Consider the following 23,959-nt stretch of genomic DNA (forward strand, 5'->3'; position numbering starts at 1 on the left):
TTAAGGACGGCAGTGGCCAACTAACATTTAATGCAGAACTTGTTAAAGATCATATGGTCAAGGGTGCCTATGATGAAGTCCCAGAACCTAAGTCAGGTTCGGTGGGGTGAGGAGGTTCGGAGCCGACGACTAAAGAAAGAATTCTTAAGACGTCGCTGGTGCAAAAGGTGATTTATTAGAGCACGGGGACAGGGCCCGTGGGCAGGCGGAAATGCGGCTGCCTCGGGTTGTGAGGGTAGGCATGTTATATACCTCGCGGTTGGGGGAAGGTGGTGAAGGGATGGGAGGTTTCAACAGAGTTTTCACATGTTAGGGAGGGCCTACAAGGTGCCGGGGGCGGGGGGGAAGTCCTTGCCCTTATGGCTTGATCAATGTCGTCTTTAGGTCAGGCATTAACATCAAGATAATTGGGAGATTCTTGGTGGGGTATTATGATCCTGCTATCATTTACATTCCCTTCCACCTCAGTCTCCTCCAGTTTATGGTGGGGAGGGAGACATTAGGGCTTCAGGAACTGTGAGTTATTTGCCTCTGAATATTTGTCCTATTGATAAGGTAACCTCTCTCTTTAGATCTCTAGGACATCTGTAGAGCAAGGGAGATTCCTGTTCTGCAGGATTGTGATCCCTGCAAGTTAACTATTTATCGTTTTATGGCAGTTAGTGGTGCCTGAGGAATGCCACACATATTACGGAGGGGAGCGGGTGGAGAGGGGGTGCAAGGTGCCAGCTTTTACTCTGTCCTCAGCCAGCCTCCTGCTCCCTCATCACCTAGGTGACTCAGCTGGTTAAGCGATTGACTTCAGCTCAGGTCATGATCCTGGAGTCCGGGGATCAAGCCCTGCATCAGCCTCCCTGCTCTGCAGGGAGTCTGCTTCTCCCTCTGACCCTCCCCCCATCATGCTCTCTCTCTCTCTCTCTCTCAAATAAATAAATAAAATCTTTAAAAAAAAGAGAGAGATCATATGGTCAGACATAGGTTCAAGGCCTAAGTGGGGCTTAGAAATCAACTCCTCTCTCTAGTTTAAATCTAGGGCTACTACCCTTCTGACCAGTAGTGTGCAAGAGATAAGGAAAATCTGCACAGCACATCTTGGTTCAAACTTCTTACCCAACTTCAAGTAGAGGGAAGTAGGAAAATTCAGAGAGGGGGGTGACTTACTCTCTCCCCATGGAGCAGCACAGAAGCGAGCAAGCAGAGCATGATTATATGACCAGGTGAATGAAAAGGCAAACAAAGAACAAGTTCCGGTATGAAGTTTTTAGATCAAAAGTATATTTGGTACATTGGACCTCTCCCGCTATGCCCTGTCCAGGGTCAGCTGCAAAACACTGAAGAGAAGCCTCTCCTCCCCTTTAGGAGCTCAGAGGGGACCTTTAGTCAAGGACTGAATGCATGGGGGTGGGGGCTGCCTCCGCAGCTGGAGTGACAAGAGGATGAGGTGTCAAATAGGAAAGAAGGCACAAGCTGCTGTGAGTTTCAGAGAGGAAGAATGTGGAAAGGAAAATGCCCCACCCTCCCAGTGATATTCTACACCTGGCCAGGAAGAATACCCTCCCTAAGAGCAAATGCAGTTTTATAAATCCCAAAGTTTCCTAGAAATAAAAGGCTGCAATTTTGGATTAGTAATTTGTTTTACCAGATCTTTTAAATGACTTAAGTAATCACAGTGATTAAAGGATACATCAGGACAAATTAATGCTAAACTATCAAAGTAATAGTAAGATTCCTACAGGAAATAAGGGATAACAGATGTAAGCATTAATGTACTTAGTCTTTGAAGAACTTTGATAGAAGATAAAATAGTAAGTCAATGCAAAGATACCCTCAGTTATTTGTCTAGAAATTATGTATCTCTTATTAGAAACAAAACTGATTTTTTACTGGACATGACAAAAATATATAAATAAGCTTCTTGATTTACCTGTGTTCTTTCATAACTGTTAAGTAATTTATGTGTGTCTTATTATGGAAAGTCATAAATGGAAGTCTGGTACATTGGTTTGAAAATATATTCCCCCCCACTCACAGTTTTCCACCTGTGTTCTCTGCAGAAATAGCAGATGCTGTTGTTGGATCACAGGAATCTGGAGAAGTCAGCAACATTAATCACTATTATTGCCATTGTTATAATTATTACCAATTAGAATATACCTGATGAGAAAGTAGGAGTCTGGCTGAAGACAAAGCAAAAGCTGGCACCTTGCACCCCCTCTCCACCCGCTCCCCTTGGTAATAAGTGTAACATTCCTCAGGCACCCCTGACTGCCATAAGCGAGAAACAAATAGTTAATTTGCAGAGATCACAATCCTGCCAGACAAGAATATCCCAACTATCTTGATGTTAATGGCTTGCTAAAAGACAAGATTGGTCTTCCGGCACCTTGTAGGCCCTCTTTAGCATATGAAAACTCTGTTGAAACCTCCCTTTCCCTCACCTTCCCCCAACCGCAGGGTACATAACCTGCCATCCCTCACAACACAGGACAGCAGCTCTTCCTGCCCATGGGTCCTGTCCCCGTGCTTTAATAAACCACCATTTTGCACCAAAGATGTTTCAAGAATTCTTTCTTGGTCATCGGCTCCGGACCTCAACCTCACCTAGGTTCTAGAACCTCATTATACCCACTCTGTTGCAATAGACATATGGGAAAGGTCCAGTGCCAGATTATAAAAAGTTTAGAGAAAACAATAGATGAAAGCAGATACAGCAAGGATATTGCACACACTCTCACATACACACATGCACACACACGGAAAGGGGCAGAAGCCAGTAGGCATATAAGGGCATTTGCCAGAAGTAATCTTCTCTTTGGTATAAGACTTCATGTTTCCCTATTTTCACTTTTCCCCCCTTCTTTTCTTCCTTCTTCACCTTTTTGTCATTTCTTTTTTCTCTTTTCTACTTTCTTTTTTGTGTGTGTATGTGTATGTGTGTGTGTGCACACAGGAAAGTATTGAGGTTTTGATGATAGGCTATGTAAAGGAGTTCATCTGAAAAGATTGAAGAAGGTTAATCTGAGGAAATGTTGGACTGAATGGGGATTCCATCTAGGTTGGCGATTCAGAAGTATTTTGGGGGACAGCCGTTTTTTGAGACTGTGGGGATTAAGGATGAATGGGAACAGATTTTTCCAGGTATCATAATGAATTTTACTGCCCTTTCCCCCCTCCTCCTTTTTTCTAACCATTATTGCACCCATCTCTCCTTTCTTTTTTTCCTACCTTCTTTATTCTGAAGACTGGGAATATAATTAGCATAAGAGCCCTGGATTTTTCCCTTGTCCCCAGTGAGAGAATTGAGCCCAAGAGGATACAGCAGAATCCTACTGGCATCCGGAAAATCCAGGGCAGAGGCCAGAATGCTCTATAATGGGGCACAGGGAGCAAAATCCTCTTCATTCCTTAAAGCCTCAAATGAAAATCAGGTTAATGCAGTGACCTCCCCCAACCTCCAAAACCCTGACTATGATTGGATGTGTGTGATAGGCAGTATACAGATGTTTTCACCACATGCACTACTATGAGGAGAAACTTCACTCTATGGACTCAACCACATTTTCTTGCCTAAAAACAAACAAACAAACAAAAAAACCAAAAAATCCCATTGTAAAATAAGAACATGAAAGGTCTTAGTATTTTGATTCAAGACTATTCAAATGTAGTTACAAGTCCTTTTGGACAACTTCTGGGGCAGACAGACTTCTGCACACTGACAAAAGTCCCACTTTGAACACAGAATCTCCTTTTCTGCCGAGGGCTTTTCTTCATAATTTCAAAGTAAATGAAGAGAAAACTGACAGATATTAAAAGAGAATTAGAAAAATTTATAAGCATAGCTAGATATTTTAACAATCCCCTCAATAACTGATGAAACAATCAAAGAAAAATAAATAACAATTCATTAACCAGCTTGACATAATTAATATTTATAGAACACTATACACAACTAGGAAAAAAATTACTTTAAAGGATACAACAGGATATCATGTGTATTACCCAATGTCAGACTGCAAAATAAGTATCAATAAACTTGAAAAAAATTAAAATATTATAGAATATATTTTTTACTGTAATTGAATTTAATTAGGTGTCAATAACAATAAAATATCCAGAATATACAAATATGTGAAAATTCTATAGTCCACATTGATATAAACTATAGATCAAATAGCTAATCATAATTACAAGAGAAATTAGAAAATATTCTGAACAAAATAATATTTTAAAATATAGTATATCAAAATTTGTAGGATTTTCTAGACCTACATAGAAAAGCTATGACTTTAAAAGCTTATATTAGAAAACGAAAAGGCTTAACATTAATGAACTACATTTTTACCCTAAGAAGATAGAAAAATAAATGCAAATAAATTCGAAGTAGCAAAAAAAAAAAAAAAAAAAACAATAACAATCAGAAATCAATGAAATACAGAATAAGAAATGAGAAAACTTACAAAGTCGAAATTTAATTCTTTGAAAATGGAAGTCAATACTTAAATTAATATGGAATTGCAAGGACCTCTGAATAGACAAAATAAGAGTGAAAAATATCAATAAATTTGGTGCCTCATATGTCCCAATTTCAGAACTTACTATGAAGCTGCAGCCATCAAAGTAGTGTGGAAATAGCCTAAGGGTTTAAATAGATACCAGTGCCATTTATTGAAGAGACTGTCTTTTTTCTGCTGTATATTTTTTCCTGCTTTGTTGAAGATTATTTGACCATAGAGTTGAGGGTCCATATCTGGGCTTTCTACTCTGTTCCACTGGTCTATGTGTCTCTTCAATAAATAGTGCTGGGAAAATTAGACAGTTATGTGTAGAAGAATGAAACTCGACCATTCTCTTACACCATACACAAAGATAAACTTGAAATGGATAAAAGACTGCAATGTGATGTAGGAATCCATCAGAATCCTAAGGAGAACATAGGCAGTAACCTCTTTGACATCAGTCACAACAACTTCTTCTTCTTTTTTTTTTTTTTTTTTTTAAGATTTTATTTATTTATTTGACAGACCGAGATCACAGAGAAGCAGGCAGAGAGAGGAGGAAGCAGGCTCCCTGCTGAGCAGAGAACCTGATGCAGGGCTCAATACCAGGACCCTGGGATTATGACCTGAGCTGAAGGCAGAGGCTTTAACCCACTGAGCCACCCAGGCACCCCAGTCACAACAACTTCTTTAAAGATAAGTCTCCAAAGGCAAAGAAAACAAAAGCAAAAATGAATTTTTGAGACTTCATCAAGATCAAAAACTTCTCCACAGCAAAGGAAACAGTCAACAAAACGAAGAGGCAACCCACAGAATGGGAGAAGATATTCATAAATGACAATACAGGAAAAGGGCTGATATCCAGGATCTATAAAGAACTCCTCAAACTCAACATACACAAAACAGATAATCATGTCCAAAAATGAGCAGAAAACATGAACAGACACGTCTCCAATGAAGACATACAAATGGCTAATAGACACATAAAAAAATGTTCATCATCACTAGCTATCAGGGAGAGTCAAATCAAAACCACATTGAAACCTGGTGATTCACAGACCTGTACCCCTGGGGATAAAAATAAATGTTTATAAAAAATAAAAAATTAAAAAAAAAAAGTTGAAAGGGAAAAAAAAAAAAAAAACACATTGAGATACCAACTTACACCAGTTAGAATGGCCAAAAATAATAAGACAGTAAACAACGTGTGTTGGAGAGGATGTGGAGAAAGGGGAACCCTCTTACACTGTTGATGGGAATGCAAGTTGGTTCAGCCACTTTGGAAAACAGTGTGGAGATTCCTTAAGAAAGTAAAAATAGAATTTCCCTATGACCCTCCAATTGCACTACTGGGTATTTACACCAAAGATACAGATGTAGCAAAAAGAAGGGCCATAGCAACATTGGCTGGAGTCGCCAAACTTGGAAAGAACCAAGATGCTCTTCAATGGATGAATGGATAAAGAAGATATGGTCCATATGTACTATGGAGTATTATGCCTCCATCAGAAAGGATGAATACCCAACTTTTGTATCAACATGGATGGGACTGGAAGAGATTACGCTGAGTGAAATAAGTCAAGCAGAGAGAGTCAATTATCATATGGTTTTGTTTATTTGTGTAGCATAAGAAATAACACAGAGGACATGGGGAGATGGAGAGGAGAAGGGAGTGGGGGGAAATTGGAGGGGGAGATGAACCACAAGAGACTATGGACTCTGAAAAACAATCTGAGGGTTTTGGAGGGGTGAGGGGTGGGAGGTTGGGTGAACCTGGTGGTGGGTATTATGGAGGGCACATATTGCATGGAGCACTGTGTGTGGTGCATAAACAATGAATTCTAGAACACTGAAAAGAAATTTAAAAAATAAATAAAAATTAAAAAAAAAATAGATACCAGTGAATGTAACTGTGAGTCCAGAAAACTGAACATCTTTGGCTAACTGATTTTTGACAAAGGTGCAAGATCATTGAATGAGGAATTGTATCTTCAAGAAATAGTGCTAGGAAAATTGGACAACTGTACATGAAAGCAGGAAAGTAGACCCTCACTCCATATATAAAAACTAATTTAAAATGGATCAAAGACAAATATGTAAGAACTCAAACTCACACTAGTAGAAGAAGACATGGGGGTAATCTTTATAACCTCAGATTTGGCCATGGACTAAGAGATTTAACATTAAATTCACGAGAATGAGACATTAATAATACCATGATAGGATGAATCTTGTTAGAGACTACATTTGTAACCTCCCAAAATTCAGTGTTGAAGTCTGAACCCTCAGTAAGCCTGTATATGGAGAAGGAGCTTTTAAGGAAGTAATTAAAGTAATTTAAATTTATGATGGGTGGGGCCTTGCCTGATAGGGTTAATGCCTTTATGTGGAGAGGCACCAGAGAGTCCATCTTTCATCCCACTCTCTTTCTCTGAGAACACAGTGAAGAAATGTTTTGTGAAGACACAGTGAGAAAGTTGTCTGCCTGCAATCCCAGAAGAGAATCATCACTAGAACCAACCATATAAGTACTGTGATCTTGGATTTCTGGCTTCCAGAACTGTGAGAAAATAAATTTCTGTTGTTTAAGCCAACAGTCTGTGGTATTTTGTTATGACAGCCTGGGCAGAGTAATACGAACTTTAAAACAAAATACTAAGTTAAAAAAGATTCACAGACCTGTACCCCTGGGGATAAAAATATATGTTTATAAAATAAAAAATTAAATGGGAAAAAAAAAAAGTACAATAAACTAATAGCCTATTAAAAAAAAAAAAGCCAGACATAAACATCATATACCATGTGACCTCTTTTTGGTTTGTTTTTGTTTTTTTTTAAGATTTTATTTTTAGGTAATCTCTACAACCAATGTGGTGCTTGAACTCACAACCTGGAGATACAAGAATCGCATGTTCCACCTACTGAGCTAGACAGGTGCCCTTGTATGACCTCTTTTATATGAAATATCCATAATGGGAAAGCCCCTAGAGATAGAAGGTAGATTAGTGATTGCTTGGGAACTGGGGAGAGGATAAAAAGAATGAGGTGTGATTACTCAGTGGATATGGATGTTCTGGGGTTTTGAAAGTTTGAAATCAGAAAGAAGTGTGGTTGTACAACACTGAATGCACTAAATGCCACTGAATTCTATACTTTAAAATGGTTAATTGATGTTACATGAATTTCATCTCATTAAAAAAGTTAATTCTTTGGAAAGAATAATACATTTGAAAAACTTTCCACAAGAATGATTGAGGAAGGGGCGCCTGGGTGGCTCAGTGGGTTAAAGCCTCTGCCTTGGGCAGCTCAGGTCGTGATCCCAAGGTCCTGGGATCAAGCCCGGCATCGCATCAGGCTCTCTGCTCAGCAGGGAGCCTGCTTCCTTTCCTCTCTCTGCCTGCCTCTCTGTCTACTTGTGACCTATCTGTCAAATAAATAAATAAAATCTTAAAAAATAAAAGAATGAGGAAAAAAACAAGGAGAATACTTATTATCAACATTAAAGTGGGAGATATCACTACATGACCTTACAGATATAAAATGATAATAAGGAATATAAAAATGCTTTTACAATAACTTTGTTAACTTACATTAGAAGAACAAATTAATCGGAAAAAAACACACATTTTCAAAAATGGTTTAAGAAGGAAAAAGCAAAATGCTCTATCTGGTAAATTAAGGTTTTAATAAAATGTCTTCTCATAAACTAAATTTCAGGCTCAGATTATTTTATTGGTAAACTCAACCAAAAATTTAACGAAGAAATAATGCCAGTATAATACAAACTCTGTCCAAAAACCAGAAGAGAGAATGTCTTCTAAGTCATTTTATGAAAACAGCATAACTCTAAACCAAAAATTAAAAAATATTTAATAAGAGAAGACAAATACAAACACCTTTTTTGAACACAGAAGCAAAACTCCTCAAAAAATAGTCAATATGTTCCAGCAACACATAAAAATGATAATATAGTATGTTGAAGTGAGGTTATCCCAGGGATACCATCATTCTAATAAGAGCAGTTATCTTTCTCTCATATTTCTTCATAGGTTTATCATTAATATCCCTGGTCCTATTTTTGCTGCCTTATAAGCCATTCCCTATAAGGTCACTATAGTGAACCTTTAAAAATATACATCAGATTATGTCCCACCCCGCCTTACACCTTTCAATGCATTTTTTTTCTTGAGCAAATTTCTCAGCAGGAAATTCTGTTTTATTATTTTTTTTTATTATGTTAAGTTAGTTTCTGTACAGTACATCACTAGTGTCACTAGTGTTTGATGTGGTGTTCCATGATTCATTGTTTGCATATAAGACCCAGTGCATTTTATTGCACTTAGATAACATCCAAAGCCTGGACATGACTCCAAGGCCTTATGATCTGACCATGTGTTCCCTTTGACGCCAGTGCATACAAACCCAGACTTGAGAGTCATATACAGTTGTGGTTAAAGGGTGCATCTGCCACATCTACTACTTTTTAAATTTGTGGCACTGTGAAAGTTATTTAACCAATCTGATTCTCAGTTTTCCTGAACTCTAAATGGAGAGGCAAGAATAGCACCTACTTCACCAAATTATGTGAGCTTTAAATTAGATAATAAAAAAGGCAAGCATATAACAAATACCCCAGTGCTTTCTTATTTATTGTTAGAGCTTTTTTGTGTAGGGGTATGAAGTAAAAGCTTACAAAGATTGCTTTTACAACAATGCTTAGAGGATTAGAGGTGATGACAAACAGAGACCGTTGCTTTTCTGAAGGAGATGAGGATTTGACTTCAGAAGTTTGACTGGATTTAATGACTAAGCTCAACTTTTGTATTTCACCCTCTTCTGGATACAGCCTGCGTCCTCACAGCCTCCACTCCTCGGTAAAGTGGTGTTGTTTGAGCACTTGAGATATGGGTATTAACGGTGGCAGAGTTGGAGAAAAGCTGTGATTGCAGCAGGAACAGTCTAGAACCATTGGGGTCACAGGAAAGGAAAGAGACAAACATGGGAAGAGTATAATAACAGATCTGAGCAATTTTCTCCCATGATCAGAAAGAGGTGGGAGTGAAGAAGAAGGCAAGTGTTCAGACAAGCAGAACAGGACAGGAAATACACATGCAACATCCACAGCTTCTTGGACCTTTATAACTTTTGATTAAGACTTGAAGTCTCAGAGATAACAGAGAGGTTATGCACACCATGCGGGGAGTATGAGAGTTTTACGGACAGGGATACAGCAGGGATAATAGCAAGAAGATAGAAGTGAGAACTTGCTAGAGACTATGAAAGACCCAGTCCCAATGAGGACTCCTGTATATTCTGAGGTCCACCGGGCTTAAGGAGAAACTTCCTCAGTTATACCACAAGCAAGTGCCCATTTCCTCATGGGATTTATTAACTTCCAGGTTCAAGCAGAGACGGAGCCTTCATGCAGTGCAGATTTGGATGTGCAGACTGGGGCTGCAGCCAAACAGAGTTCCTTATTTATTGTCTCAGAAAGGGCCAGAGGAGGAGCATTTGTCAAGCCTGGGCTCAAGAGTCTATTCTACTATTACAGAGATCAACCTAAGTACAATCATTGTATTCATCTGGGGTGACTGTTGGGGAAAGAGGTTGGTGATTTAATAAGTCAAGTGACTGTACCATGAACTCATCACCAGTGACACAGAGGAGACCCTGTCCCTCCCTCAGAGTCAGAAGTCAGAGTCATAGGCCTGAGGAAGCCTCTTTCTCCCTCCATTAGACACTTGAGGAAACATCTGTGGTGGGGTCCCCATACCCCTGAACCTCAAAATTTCCCTTGTACAATCAGTTTAGAATTTCAATATTGTGTTTGGAACCAGATGACCTAAATTCAAACCTAAGTTGCTTCAATTTTAGCATTATACTGCCACGATTCAATTTAGGGTCTGCCTCCTTTTATTAGCTGTGTGCTTTAAACTGTCTAAAAATAGACTTTGCATGCTGAATATAACACAAGGCAGAAAGATGAATTTATTGGAAGGCTTTTGACCTGCAAACCAGGAAACTCAAGCTATTGGAACAATGGGAATTCCAAGTTGTTCACAGACTAGGAGATTTTTATGAGGTAAATGTGGAAGTTACTTGGATTTTTCAGCTGATTAGTTGCCTGGTGGTGTTCTTTCTTATTTGGATCAAGGTAGCTGAGTCAGAGGAATAAGGAAGTCTAGAATGGGCATGAACAGAGTTGGTTTTGGGGGGTTGGCTGACATCCTCTGTTGAATACAGAGGTAAGTTGTTGTGGCAAATTCCTGTAAGATTAGGTTAAGTTTATTTTATACATCTGTGCTGTTTCCATTTTGTCCCTGATATAGGTGACTCCATTTTAGTTCAGTTTTATATTTCCCCCACTTTTGATCAAGTACACATTATGGGGTGCTCATCACCCAATATATTGGTAGCTGTTTTTTCTGAACCTTGCCTTTTTTTTTTTTTTTTAAAGATTTTATTTATTTTACTTGACAGAGATCAAAGTAGGCAGAGAGGCAGGCAGAGAGAGAGGGGTGGGGGAAGCAGGTTCCCTGCTGAGCAGAGAGCTTGATGCAGGGCTTGATCCCAGGACCCCAAGATCATGACCTGAGCAAAAGGCAGAGACTTTAACCCACTGAACCACCCAAGCACCCCTGGATCTTGCCCTTTGAATGATTACTCATTTTGTTTATTTTTCTTCCCCATTCCACAATTGGACACTTCTCTGCAGGGTGAGAGAAGCTTTAAGGATTAGTACCAACCAAAAGGCCACATTTGAGCAATACTTTAGCTTGGGTCAAAGTAGAGAGTAAAGGCAGGGAGGCTTTGCAAAGGATATAGGTGTAAGATATCATCTGGAAGCATTGGACAAACATCAGTTTATCAGGGTTTTTTAAAATTTAAATTCAATTAGCCAAAATATAGTACATCATTAGTTTCAAAAAGAGTTCAATAACTCATCAGTTGTATATAACACTCAATATTCACCATATCACATGCCCTCCTTAATGCCTATCTCTCAATTACCCCCTCCCTCACCCACCTCCCCTCCAGCAACCCTGTTTGTCCCCCTCCTTTTCTTTTTTTTTTTTAAGATTTTATTTATTTATTTAACAGAGGGGTTGGGGAAGAGACATAGTGCAGAACAAGGTGGAGCAGCAGGCAGAGGGAGAGGGAGAAGCAGGCTCCCCACTGAGGAAGGAGCCCAACGCAGGGCTGAATCCCAGCACCCTGGGATCATGACCTGAGCTGAATGCAGATGCTTAACCAAATGAGACACTCCCTCAGTTTGTTTCCTACAGTTAAGTGTCCCTCATGATTTTTCTGCCTCTCTGATGACTTCCCATTCAGTTTTCCCTCCCTTCTGCTATGATCCTCTGTGCTGTTTCTTATGTGCCACAAAGGAGTGAAACCATATAATTGTCTTTCTCTGACCAACTTATTTCACTCTGCATAATACCCTCCAATTCCATCCATGTCAATAATGGTAGGTAGTCATCCTTTCTGATGGCTGAGTAATATTCCATTCTCTATATATACATCACAGCTTCTTCACCCATTCCTCTGTCAATGGACATCTCTGTTCTTTCCACAGTTTGGCTATTGAGGACATTGCTGCTCTGAATATTGAGGTGCAGGCATCCATTCAGGTCATTACATTTGTATCTTTGGGGTGGTTTGTTGTTTTCACTAAGGCTGGATAGACAACACCTGAGTACTTTAAAAAACACAATACAAAACACAATGACAAATAGGATAGAAAAGTTAAATTGTAGTACAGATCTGAACCATGAACCCAGTGCACTGATAACTAGCTGAATAAATGGTAATTCCACAATGAGTCAGATTAGACTTATAACTAATGTTCCTGTTCTCAGATTTTTTTGTATCTGAGTTTCAACATCCACAAAATGTCAATCCAAATGCAGCAAGTGGAATTGACTATGGCACAGATAACTTCTTGTTCAGCTAAAAGATAACCTAAGGCTATTCAATGATCAAGAACAACTTTGGTGAGAGTTCAGGGTAAAATCCTAGGGGCACTATTGCTTTAGTAGTAGACTCTGCAATTTCTCCAAGGCTTAAGGAGAGGTTTCTGATCATAACCTCTTTTGCATTTATTCCTACCCAGGAGAGCAGTGACTTACCAAAGGAAGTGAATTTTGAATCATGAAAGCTTCCTAATAATTCCTTTTTGAGTCTGGTTTAGGACTGGAAAGATGACAGCCATGTAGACCAGTACATTTTAAGGGTGTGTAGACTGCAATCATTTTTGTGTTTTGTTCTCCCCTTGCCCCAGTTACTCTTGCTTTGGGTATCTTTCTTTGTATAAGCTTGGATGTGAGGTTCAAGGATTGGGACTGTTTATCAGAAATAGGGAAATGAACCCCCAGTGTTAGGGAGTCTGATATGATAGAGTGAGGGATGAGATCATGCCAGGGAAACTGAGGCATTGAAAATCGGGGGAAGTTTGTGATGGGCAGAACTTCATCAGTATCATGGCAAATCCAACAGTCACTTGGAGGTTGGATTACACCCATTGCAATAATCTTAGTTATGTGAACAATGGCGTTATCTTTCCTGACAAAGCAAAGGTGGACAAAAGAACTATAAAAATCTTTGTGGTATGACTATTCCGGCAAAGATGGTTAGAGAGGGAAGAAGGGATGGAAAGAAATGTTCTTGACCCAATATCTTGGGGAGGAAGTAGTCTGTCAATGTCAGCTACATCTCCTCCTTGACAATTTGATTTTGAGGTCTCCAGCCTTTGCACAGGACCAGCTATTAGGTGGAGCCCAACTCAGTTGTGAAATATGCAGCCAAACTTTGTCACCATGTAATTTGGTAGATTGTCATTAGTCATGAGTACTTGGAGGGTCCCTTTCATGAATCTCACTTTTGCAAAATTATCAGAGCCAAATAATGGTCCTTAAATGACAAAAGACTTTAAAATGCCCATTTGTTGGGACGCCTGGGTGGCTCAGTTGGTTAAGCAGCTGCCTTCGGCTCAGGTCATGATCCCAGCGTCCTGGGATCGAGTCCCACATCGGGCTCCTTGCTCTGCAGGGAGCCTGCTTCTCCCTCTGACTCTTCCTGCCCTTCTGTCTGCCTGTGTTCGCTCTCACTCTCTCTCTCTAAAAAAAAAAAAAAAAAAAAAAAATGCCCATTTGTTAGGGATCTGATGCTAGTTCATTATAATCGAATTGTTCAGGAAAATTAGTTATTTCTGTGACACACATTTCAAGAATACTGGAATTACGACTGATAATATTATATGAGGACATATCATATCTAGAAAATCCACACAATTTCCAGAACACTTACTTTAATAACATGAATCCATATAAATGTAAGCTAAGAAGGTTAAATATTACTTTTTATTGGATTATGCTTCACACATAATTTAACATATCAAATAAACCTGAGAGTTTTACATTTTACCAGGTGAGACATAAGTCTTTTGAGATTTTCCAGGAGTCTTCTGGTAAATCTCAAAGTAACTTTGAGATAAAAAGGACTTCATTTTAGGATTTGATTTTTAAAAAGTTGTCAAGGTGTCATAAAGTTTGAATATTTGACTAAATAAAGGCACAAATCATTATGAAATAACATTTCAACATTTTTTAAACCAAAGTGACCATAGAAGATATTAAGCAAAATACAGAAGCTTATAGAGTTGGAAACAAAATTTAGCTCTCTTAATATTGAGGAACTGTGTTTTCTTAAGTAATCAAGGACCTGATATAGTCAATGTGAAACACAGTCAATTATTTTCATAAAACATAAAATCTTTGCTGTTTAGGCAGATTAAAAGGTAAGAACTTTCATAATTCATTACTGAAAGCAACCCAAAAGCAACCCGGTCCAAGAAAACTTAGTCCCTTTATCATAGGGAAAACCAAATTCTAATTTTGTACCATGTATCTTTGAAATTGAAGCTCAATTTTAAAAAACTTAAATATATCCACTCCAATATTAGCCAATTTGACCACACATAAAATGCCTTTCCCATGATCTCTTTTCCACAAAAGTTTTCCATAACTTTTCTGTAAGTATTCAGATTTTGCCATAAACACATGCGCGCGCACGCACACACACACGAAATGTCATTCTGGAGCAACCATTTTACCTTTCTTGTCTACCTCTTATACATAGTTGTTTTTCTTTGCCCTTACTGTTTCTAGGTAGTTTTAATTATAAATGTTTGTTAGAATTCTTAACACTTAGAGTCTTTAAGTCCTAGAGAAAACTAAAAAGTAAGTGATTTTGAGTTGTCTGTAACAATAACAGTCTGTTATTGTTACAAATTTATAAATTTGTAACTTATAAATTTGTAATTTATAAATTAATAACAGACTGTTATTGTTAACAGTCTGTTATTGTTACAAATTTATAAATACATTTTGCAATAACTAGAAGTATATTCTTCTGCATAGCAAATTTTTCTGTGTGGTACAAACCATGTTTACTAATAGACCCAAATTTCATTAATTCATGGAAGTACTCATGAGATCTTTAACAGCTAACCATCATTTGTAATTCTTCTTCTTGCTGTCAAATTTTGTAGCAGAGAATATGTGAGTTTACTTAACTGCAACCCTAAGTAGAGTAAAAGCACTATGTTTAATGCTGATAACTCTAAAGATTAGCCTGTTTTAGTTAAACCAATAAACTTAAACTAGCTTTTATTTGCCAAAGTTATCTTAAATCACATGAACTTAAAAATTTAGCAAACTTGATTTATATAGTGCTTATTTTTAAGCCAATCACTGAATTCTACTCCAGAAAAATATTAAACTGTATGTTAATTAAAATTTTAAAAAAAGAATAAAAAAAAGAAAAAAAAACTCAAAATAGTAAATAATTTACTATGCAGGAAAACAAACTTACAAGATCAAAATATCTCCCAAATGGCCATCGTTTTCCAAACTGTTTTTGTTAGATCATGTCATCTAGACAAAAAGAGATATGAATGAGAGTTCGGGAGGGAACTGCAGCCTCTTTAGGTTTGCTGGACCTCATGACAGTATAATGCACCAGGCATGAACAAACTTGCAATAAAATTAGGAGGGCTATCAGAGCAAGGAAGTGGAGACTGGAATGTGAGAGCGCTTATCTCTGGTGATTCATAGTACTCTGTGTAGATGGAGAACCTAAAGATCTTGGTGGGTATCAAGATATGTCTGGTCAAGAGGAAAGTCACCATGGACACGGCTTTGGATGCCACTTCTGACGCTAAGAAATGTCAAAACCAAACTCTGCATATTGATAAAATGAAGCAGAAAAATGAAAGTATTATAAGGCCTTTGACCTGCTGTTGGGAAGCTCAGGGATATAGGGGCAAAGAGTTCTGAGTTTCTTACAGACTAAAGAGTTTTTATCTAGTAAATGCAGAAATTATTGGCTTTCTCAACTAATTGATTGCTTGGTGGTTTTCTTTCTTATTTGGATCAGCATAGCTGAATCGGGGGAAAAAGGAAGTCTGGAGAAGGCACAAACAGATGGCATTTGGGGTTTGATTAGCATCCTTTGCTGATTTCTGTAAGGTTGGGTTAAGTTTCCTGTATGCACCTGTATTGACCTTTTTCATTTTATTTTTGACATAGGTGACTCCATGTTAGTTTGACTCTTCAGAACCAATTATTCATTTTTTTGGCTTCAATTTCCTAATCTCTAAAATGAGGAGTTCATGAGAGGATTTAAAAGTGGAGATCTAGGGCGCCTGGGTGGCTCAGTGGGTTAAGCCGCTGCTTTCGGCTCAGGTCATGATCTCAGAGTCCTGGGATTGAGTCCCGCATCAGGCTCTCAGCAGGGAGCCTGCTTCCCTCTCTCTCTCTCTCTGCCTGCCTCTCCATCTACTTGTGATTTCTCTCTGTCAAATAAATAAATAAAATCTTAAAAAAAAAAATATATATATATATATAAAAAAAAAAAAAAAAGTGGAGATCTATCATCTCTCTATCTATCTATCATCTATCTATCTATCATCTATCTTATTATTTATCACCTATCTATGAATATATATTAACTATGTATGTGAATATAATCATAGGTTGTTATACAGATACATATGTAAAGTACTTACACAGTGCCCTGCACATTAAATACTCAATAAATTATAAATATTATTATTCCTATATCATAGACAACTTGATATAAGAAGGATAAACACTAATTTCTGCTTCTGACAGCCCATGCTTTTTGTGAAAGGCAGGTTCTGGGCAGGGATGTATGACTAAGTGTTTTTCTATTTCCAGTGTAAATGTAATAGACTACATTCAGTACCTTGGTATCCAAAATGCAAGCAAATGAGATGTTCTCTAAATGAAGCAATTGTCACAGCGGCCTTGAGAATTAGATTCTGGATTTCTCAAAATCTTCCACTGAAGAAAATGCTTGCTTTAGTTGATCCCATATTGGGGCTCAAGTTACCTTTTGGTCACAAAGGACCCAGGATCTTGAAAATATTAAACCAGCTTCCTGCTACTCTCCAGGGAATTTTGAATGGAGAATATCTGATCCTTTGATAATTGGAAATTTGCTTCAAACAATCAATAAAAAAGTCACAAAATTCAATCAGTTCAGCAAATTAATTGGTGAGACATAATTTAAAAACTAATGTTCAAGAGATAGTTCCCTTTTAACCTTTCAAGAATTTTGAGGCAATTAAGCGTCAATGAGAAAATTATATTTGTAAAATGAGACAACAAGCTGAATAAATTTACATTTTATTAATTGAGAATGTTTCCTGAAGTTATGAAACTTGTATATTAAGTGCAATAAACACAAAGCTTAGTTAAGGCTGTGTAGGAAAGGTAGAGTCTGGTGAACAGTGGGATAAGGTGTGTTGGCCTTTAGTGACATTACTGCACCACACACACACACACACACACACACGCACACACACACACACACTGATGACTTTCTGAGGCTCTCCCTACTGGCCATATGGATATTCCTATCTTTTTGCTGTCATCCACCGAGATCTGGTTTCCTTTCCATTCATGAAAAATGCCCATACCTCCTCACATTCTCTATCTCTACCCCTAACCCTGTCATCATTTTTGGACACCTTACAACACACATATTTTCCAGATAGAGATGCCAGTCAGCCTGACAGCCCTGGAGAGTCTCCAGAGCTCAAGTCAACAGGAGTGGCATATGATGAGAATCAAGGAGAAAATAGAGGGATTATATGAAAGTGTGCATCCTCAACAGTTGGCCTTCACCATTTACACCTTCCCCTTGGAAGCAGCATGTATTTCAACAACAGGCAGAAGGACCAGAAAGCTATTTTATAAATAATTGTACCAGGCATGTGGATAAAATTAGAGTTCTTAATTGTCACTATATAACCTAAACTTCTAGATCCAACTTTCTTTCTCTTGGTTCCTGCCCCAGAAGTTTAGGTAATGTTCTTCCTTATGCTTAGAAACTCTTGCCTCCATTCCTTCCTAAATTCTCACCAGCCATCCTTCAGATATAACCTTAAAGATATTTTCCTAGAAAAGAGGTTTTGTCTTCTCTACTTAAATTATTTCTCTGATCATTGCTATTTGTTTCCTTTGAAAGAATTCTCATGATATGTAACCAGTTTTTAAAATTGAGTTGTTTGCATCCACTTCCTTCATTAGACTCAAGTTCCTATAAAAGCACTTCCATGTTTGTTTTATTTCTCCACTGTGAGCCTAGCACCTGAGATGATGACTGAATATATAATTATAGGTAAGACTAGAAAAGAAGGAATTGAATTTCTCTAGAGGAGAGAGAAGAAGGAGAGGATATAGGGATAAATAGATGATAGATAGATGATATAGATGATAGAAGATAGGTAGATGATAGATAGATGATAGAAGGATGATAGATGATAGATAGATAATAGATATTCATAAATAGATAGATAGATAATAGATACTCCTTTTTATGCACACTGATTCCCACACATTATTAATCACCATCTGGTCGATGGTCTTATGTCCCATCAGATTAATAGTCCTTCTGTTGGGAAAGTGCAAGGATTAGAGGGCACAGAAATTTACTCCATATGCATGGGGTTGGTAATAAAGAAATCAGCTGGTAGGTGAAAACATAGTCAAAGATGCTTGGTTTTATTACAGAGGGATATGAATAACTGCAGAGAAGTTAAGAAGATCTAGGGTCCTGGGACCAAGATAGGCAATCAGGTAAGCAGGGACAAGGTAAGGTAAGGTAACAAGGGATCAAAAAAAAAAAGCCAAATCAGCAATAATATTAATTTACTCCATTAGCTAATATTTATTTTTCAGTCAAGCATGTTCTAAACTAAAATCAAGAACTAATTTATGCACAGTTGTTAGCCCATGACCTGAATCCTTCTTAAGTCCTCTGATGGGAAAAATTGTGATCCCAAAGTCCAGGACAGGATTGACACACCAGGAAGTGATGAAGTGTTTACAGTACTGTCTCAGAAGGCCTTAGGCAGTGGGTCAGACAGTTCTTTGCTCTGTCTACTTTTCAGCACTAGAATTTGGCAGAGATTTAAGTTAATGGAATATCCTCTTTTCTTTTAATTTTTTCTAGTCTACCTAACAGTTGGGTCGGAGCATGTGACTCACTTCGGCCAATAGGTTCTGGCTATAAGCCTCAAGTGAGGCCTGAGGTAGTTAAAACCTGGTGTACCAGCTCCATTCATTACTCCCTCCCTTCTCTGTCCCACCTTTTTGTGGCTAAGGAGACCACATTTTGAGAATTGACCATAAGTCAGAACAGCATGGATGCCTGAGAAGAGAGCTTCTCAAGACACATCACAATTTGTATGAGTGAAAAATATACATTTTTGTGCTACTCTGTTGAGATTTTGTGGTTTTCCCAGTGGTGGTAAATATCCCGATTCATACATCCCATTAAGAAATGTCCTAGTGCATACCTCTCACTTCCTCAACCTCAAACTAATATTCACTGCTTTAATTTCCTTCTGATAATGGTTGGAAAACCTTAAGCACATTATGTGAAGAAACAAGACCACTGTCTCTCTTATTTGGTGACAGGGGCTGAGGAAGCCTTGTCAGGCTGGACTAAAAGGCTGTTTCTTAGTTCTCAAGCTGCCTGAAAGTAGCTCCTTAGGTAAGATCAAATGTTCCTGAAGAGGTAGAAGACCACGAGTGAGCCTCATAGGAACTAGTTCACCTTCTTCCATTCATATACAGTGAGGGTGGTGGAGCATTGGGTGAGACAGGAAGATAGCCTTGGTCTCCCTCTCCCCATTCTCTTGTTCCAGTTTGGATGTGATGAGGCTATACCTAATGGAGAGAGAGGATGGAAGTCACTGGATATGGTGCATGTGAAAATAAACAAATATCTCTGGAGTCCTTCACGTTCTTTTCATCCAGAAACATAATTTCTTACCTGTGTTATTGTTCTACTTCAATGAATTCCCAGTGTTTTTAGGATAAATTCCAAACTCCTTCCTATGCCATAGATCACCAGTATCACCATGATCCGGTCATTGCCTACAATGTATGGCTTTTCTCTTAGGGTTCTCCTGGAATATTCTCTGTGCATGCACAGTTGTTTTCTATCCACAATGTGTCCTCTAGTGGTAAGGATCACATCTGTCCTGTGTCATATGCCATATAACGAACACAATGTTCAATACCTATTTGTCCACTGAATGCATTACATCATCAAAGTTGCCTAAACATGGCATGGAAGTGCAATGTCCTTCCTCCTCTATCTCACAGCAGTGCTAAACTGTGGACACTCCTGGAGTCCAATGCACTATTGTTCCTCTATCCTTATATGCCCATGCCACCTGTATGCTGCCCTGTCACCAGAGCCTATGAAAGTTTCACATTTGTATTCTCAGTGCCTCAAAATTGTGCCTGATATTGAGTAGATGCTTGATAAGTAAGATTTGAATAACTTAGATATGAACCAACAGGCAGCTAGTGACAGTTGCTCCTTTTGAAAAAATTATATTGACAATTTTCCTGGGTGGTAGGCTTTCTGCTCTCTGCACTCCTCCCTTCCCCCTGTCTTCTAGTCCCTTGATTCAACCAGGGGGTTCTCCTGTCTAAGGTAGATTCCTATTTTTGACCAAGGTGGAAGTTGCTACTTTTTGCTCTGCCTTTTCTCCAGTGTTCTAGCCTGCCCTACTTTCCTGCAACAACCTTGAACTTAAAGTCATTTGCATAACCAATTTACAGCCTATTCGCTAACCCCTACCTAGCTTAAAACCTCTAACTCTGAGGTCTATTCCAATCAGAAGCAGAGTTGTCTTTTATTCTCCATCAGATAACAAAGCAAATGCTACAGGATTTAGTTGGAGGGTGAAGAGGAATCAACACTGTTGTCTTAAAAAACACACCACTATTCATTAGCTCCAGACCTTAGAGTTTCACTCAGACAGCTGCCTCACTATTTCACAGAGAGAGCTAGGGGAGAAGGTGTCAAAAGCTGCATAAATCCATATCCAATGCAGCAAACATCTTAAAATAGCACATCTTAATCAAGGTCAAAATGCCCTGTGCTCACCATAAATGTTGGGCATCAAACTAAAGAAGGTAATGAGAAAAAATATAGTTCATCATATCTGTTCACAGAAAATAAAAAATCACTTTTTCACTTATAATGACTTTAACAAACTACCAAATCCTAGAACAGTTTCAATTTTTCTGCTCAGAGATAAGGATTAGATTGAGAACTGTCTATGAGGGATACAGAAATGACAATCTTCTACATTTACTGATAAAACCAAGCTTGATGGAAAGCCATGGGCCCAGTCCCCTTTTCCACTGAGCCTGAGGTTAGAGCTGCTTATCGGAAGCCAGGTAAAGGCACTAAATTCCCCCATTCTATTCTGTGCAATCCACCCTTGAATCTCTATATACTGATGAAAAAAAAAAAAGCATTAGAGAAAGGGAAGAAACAATAAAAAGAAGAGAAACTAAAAGCTGTAATGATTAACAAGCTAGAAAGATGGTCTGTTAGAGGTGGATGAAACTTATTGAAGAATAAATTATTCAATTTATTCTTGTCCTCACTCTGTTTTCTGTTTACTGAAGTATACTTTAGGTACAGAAAAGTACATATATCAAAAGCATAGCCTGGTCAGTTTTCATAAGCTGAATACATCCACATAATCAGCATTCAGATCAAGAAACCAAAATGGCCGTCCCCCTAGTAGCCCTGCTTGAGGTCTTCTGTAGTCACGCCCTTCTTAGTGGTGACTAATCTATCTAACATATATTGATTTATTCCATTTAGTACTTTATAGAAATTGAGTGATACAGTGTGTACTTGTTTATGTCTGGCTTTTTCCCTCCAACATTATGCTTATGAAATCCATTTATATGGTGGTGGATTGCTATGGATTGTTGCTGTTCATTGCAGTTTAGTGGCCTTTTGGTGAAAATACGGTATATTTCTAGTTTACTTCTGATGGGTAATCTCGTCATTTTACCTTTATTGAAACTGGACTCCATCAGGTTGCATAGCTGTCTAAAGTTGCACAGTGAGAATGGCTCCCAGCATAAGATGTTCAATTGGACTCTAGCCCAGTGTTCATTGTATTCCACCAGGCTACTTCTCCACCTCTAAGTTATTTCTTACATGCTCTGTTGTGCATACCTGTCATACTTTCTTTATACAGAAAGGAAACCGGACTGTGCATGTATAGACAGTGCTAGAAAAAGCAACTTGTTTCACTATACTCCTTATCTTGCAGATGAACTGCAAGTAACAAATCCAGATGTGCATAACACCAAGAGCCAAGGTAAAATTTCATCTATTCTGAGTGCAATCTGTATTTCTGAATCTATTTACTTCATGGGGTTTTCTGCTATTTAAATCATTCAAATACATTCTCCAGAGAGGCGGATGAATTTATCTCCTGGAGAGTTATTGTTGAGATGAAGAATACATCATCTAACCTTACTCTTACCAGGACAGATAAGGTGTTGGAAACAGTGGAGGTCAAGTCCGAAGCAAGTAAATACATACCTGCTATAGGAACACAGCTATGTGTGGGTTTTCCCCCTGCAGCTCTACACAACGCCTCCCTCCTTTTCCTTTTCTCTCTCCCTTCAGCCTCTGCCAATCACCCTCTCATTGCCAAGAAGCAGTTGATTCGTAATGAGAGGTTTATATTCTTGTTGAGCCAGCTGCCCTCTGACCATGTGCATTATTTCTCCCTGTTCTTGTGACAAGGGCATCTCATCATTCTTTCTCTCTCCCTCTGCCCTAATGTGAGGACACAGATCTGGAAAGTCTCATTAAAGTGTCCTGTGTCAAGGAGCGTCTTGTTAGGAGGATTCATTGGCAGTTGGACCTCACTGCTATCTCCACTGGAGAAATAATTTTTCCTGGGTCCACACAGTCATCATCTTAGGAGCAGGACTGGGCATCGAATGGCTCTTAAAGGTCGAGAGAATGAGAAGAAAGACAGGGAGGGGAAGAGGAAACAGGAGTTTCCTTCTACCTTTTCTTCCTTCTTTTTCTGATCCAAGAGAAGCCTTCAGGAATGTCTTGGGGGTATACCCTTGACATTGTTGAGGAACGATTCCTCTGAGTTACCAAAAACAATTTCTCTGAGTGATCTCATGGGTGTACCAGGAAGATACTCTCTCTGCTTGGGAACTTGACTACTCATAGGAGTAGCCATGGAAGGTGAGTAAAAATGAGATCCTTAACATACCCACCAGGACTTCAGAACCTCATTAGTAAAATGGGGTAGTGTGTTTCTCTTATAAGTTTATAAGGATAAAGTAAAATAATATTTCTTAGCTTGATTGAAATTCTCCTAAAATTCTTTATTCTGGGTGTAAAAACACTAAGTAAAGACTCCCTTATTTCCTGAAGAAATTATCACTTTGGAGGAACCTGGGTGACTCTGAATTAAGTGTCTGACTCCTGATTTCAGCTCAGGCCATGATTGCAAGGTTGTGAGATTGGGCCCTGTGTGGGGCTCTGTACTGTGCATGGAGCCTACTAAGGATTTTCTCTCTCCCTCTTCCTCTGTCTCTCTCTGACCCCTTAAGTAAAAAAAATATTATTTTAATTCTCCTATTACTTTGCTTTGATAGCTGGGAGTTAGATCAGTAGAATAGAGAAGGCACCTAGAATTAGTGTAACAGGTGTAATCAGCTGGGAACCCCTGTCATGACAAAAGGCATTTTGGCTTCTGCTATGTGTTCAACAGCTTCTGCCCTTCCCTATTCATAGGCAAGCCACCAAGGAAGCTTCTGGAGGGCCCAGTGGAAAATAACAATTTTTAATACTAATAATCAGTTAAGTTATGGAATATTTACTCTGAATCATGCATTATAAGTGATTTTCATGCATTATCTCATTTAATCTTCCAACAACCCTTTGAGCTAAAAACATTATTTATTTCACAAACCATGAAATATATAGAAAATAGGAAAGTTTCTCAAGTTCAAGTTGCTAATAAGGGCTGGATTCAGGAGTTGACTCTGAGCACTCTTGTTCTAGAAACTATT

This window comes from Mustela lutreola, chromosome 1 (assembly GCF_030435805.1).
Source record: "Mustela lutreola isolate mMusLut2 chromosome 1, mMusLut2.pri, whole genome shotgun sequence".
In the NCBI taxonomy this organism is placed as follows: domain Eukaryota; kingdom Metazoa; phylum Chordata; class Mammalia; order Carnivora; family Mustelidae; genus Mustela; species Mustela lutreola.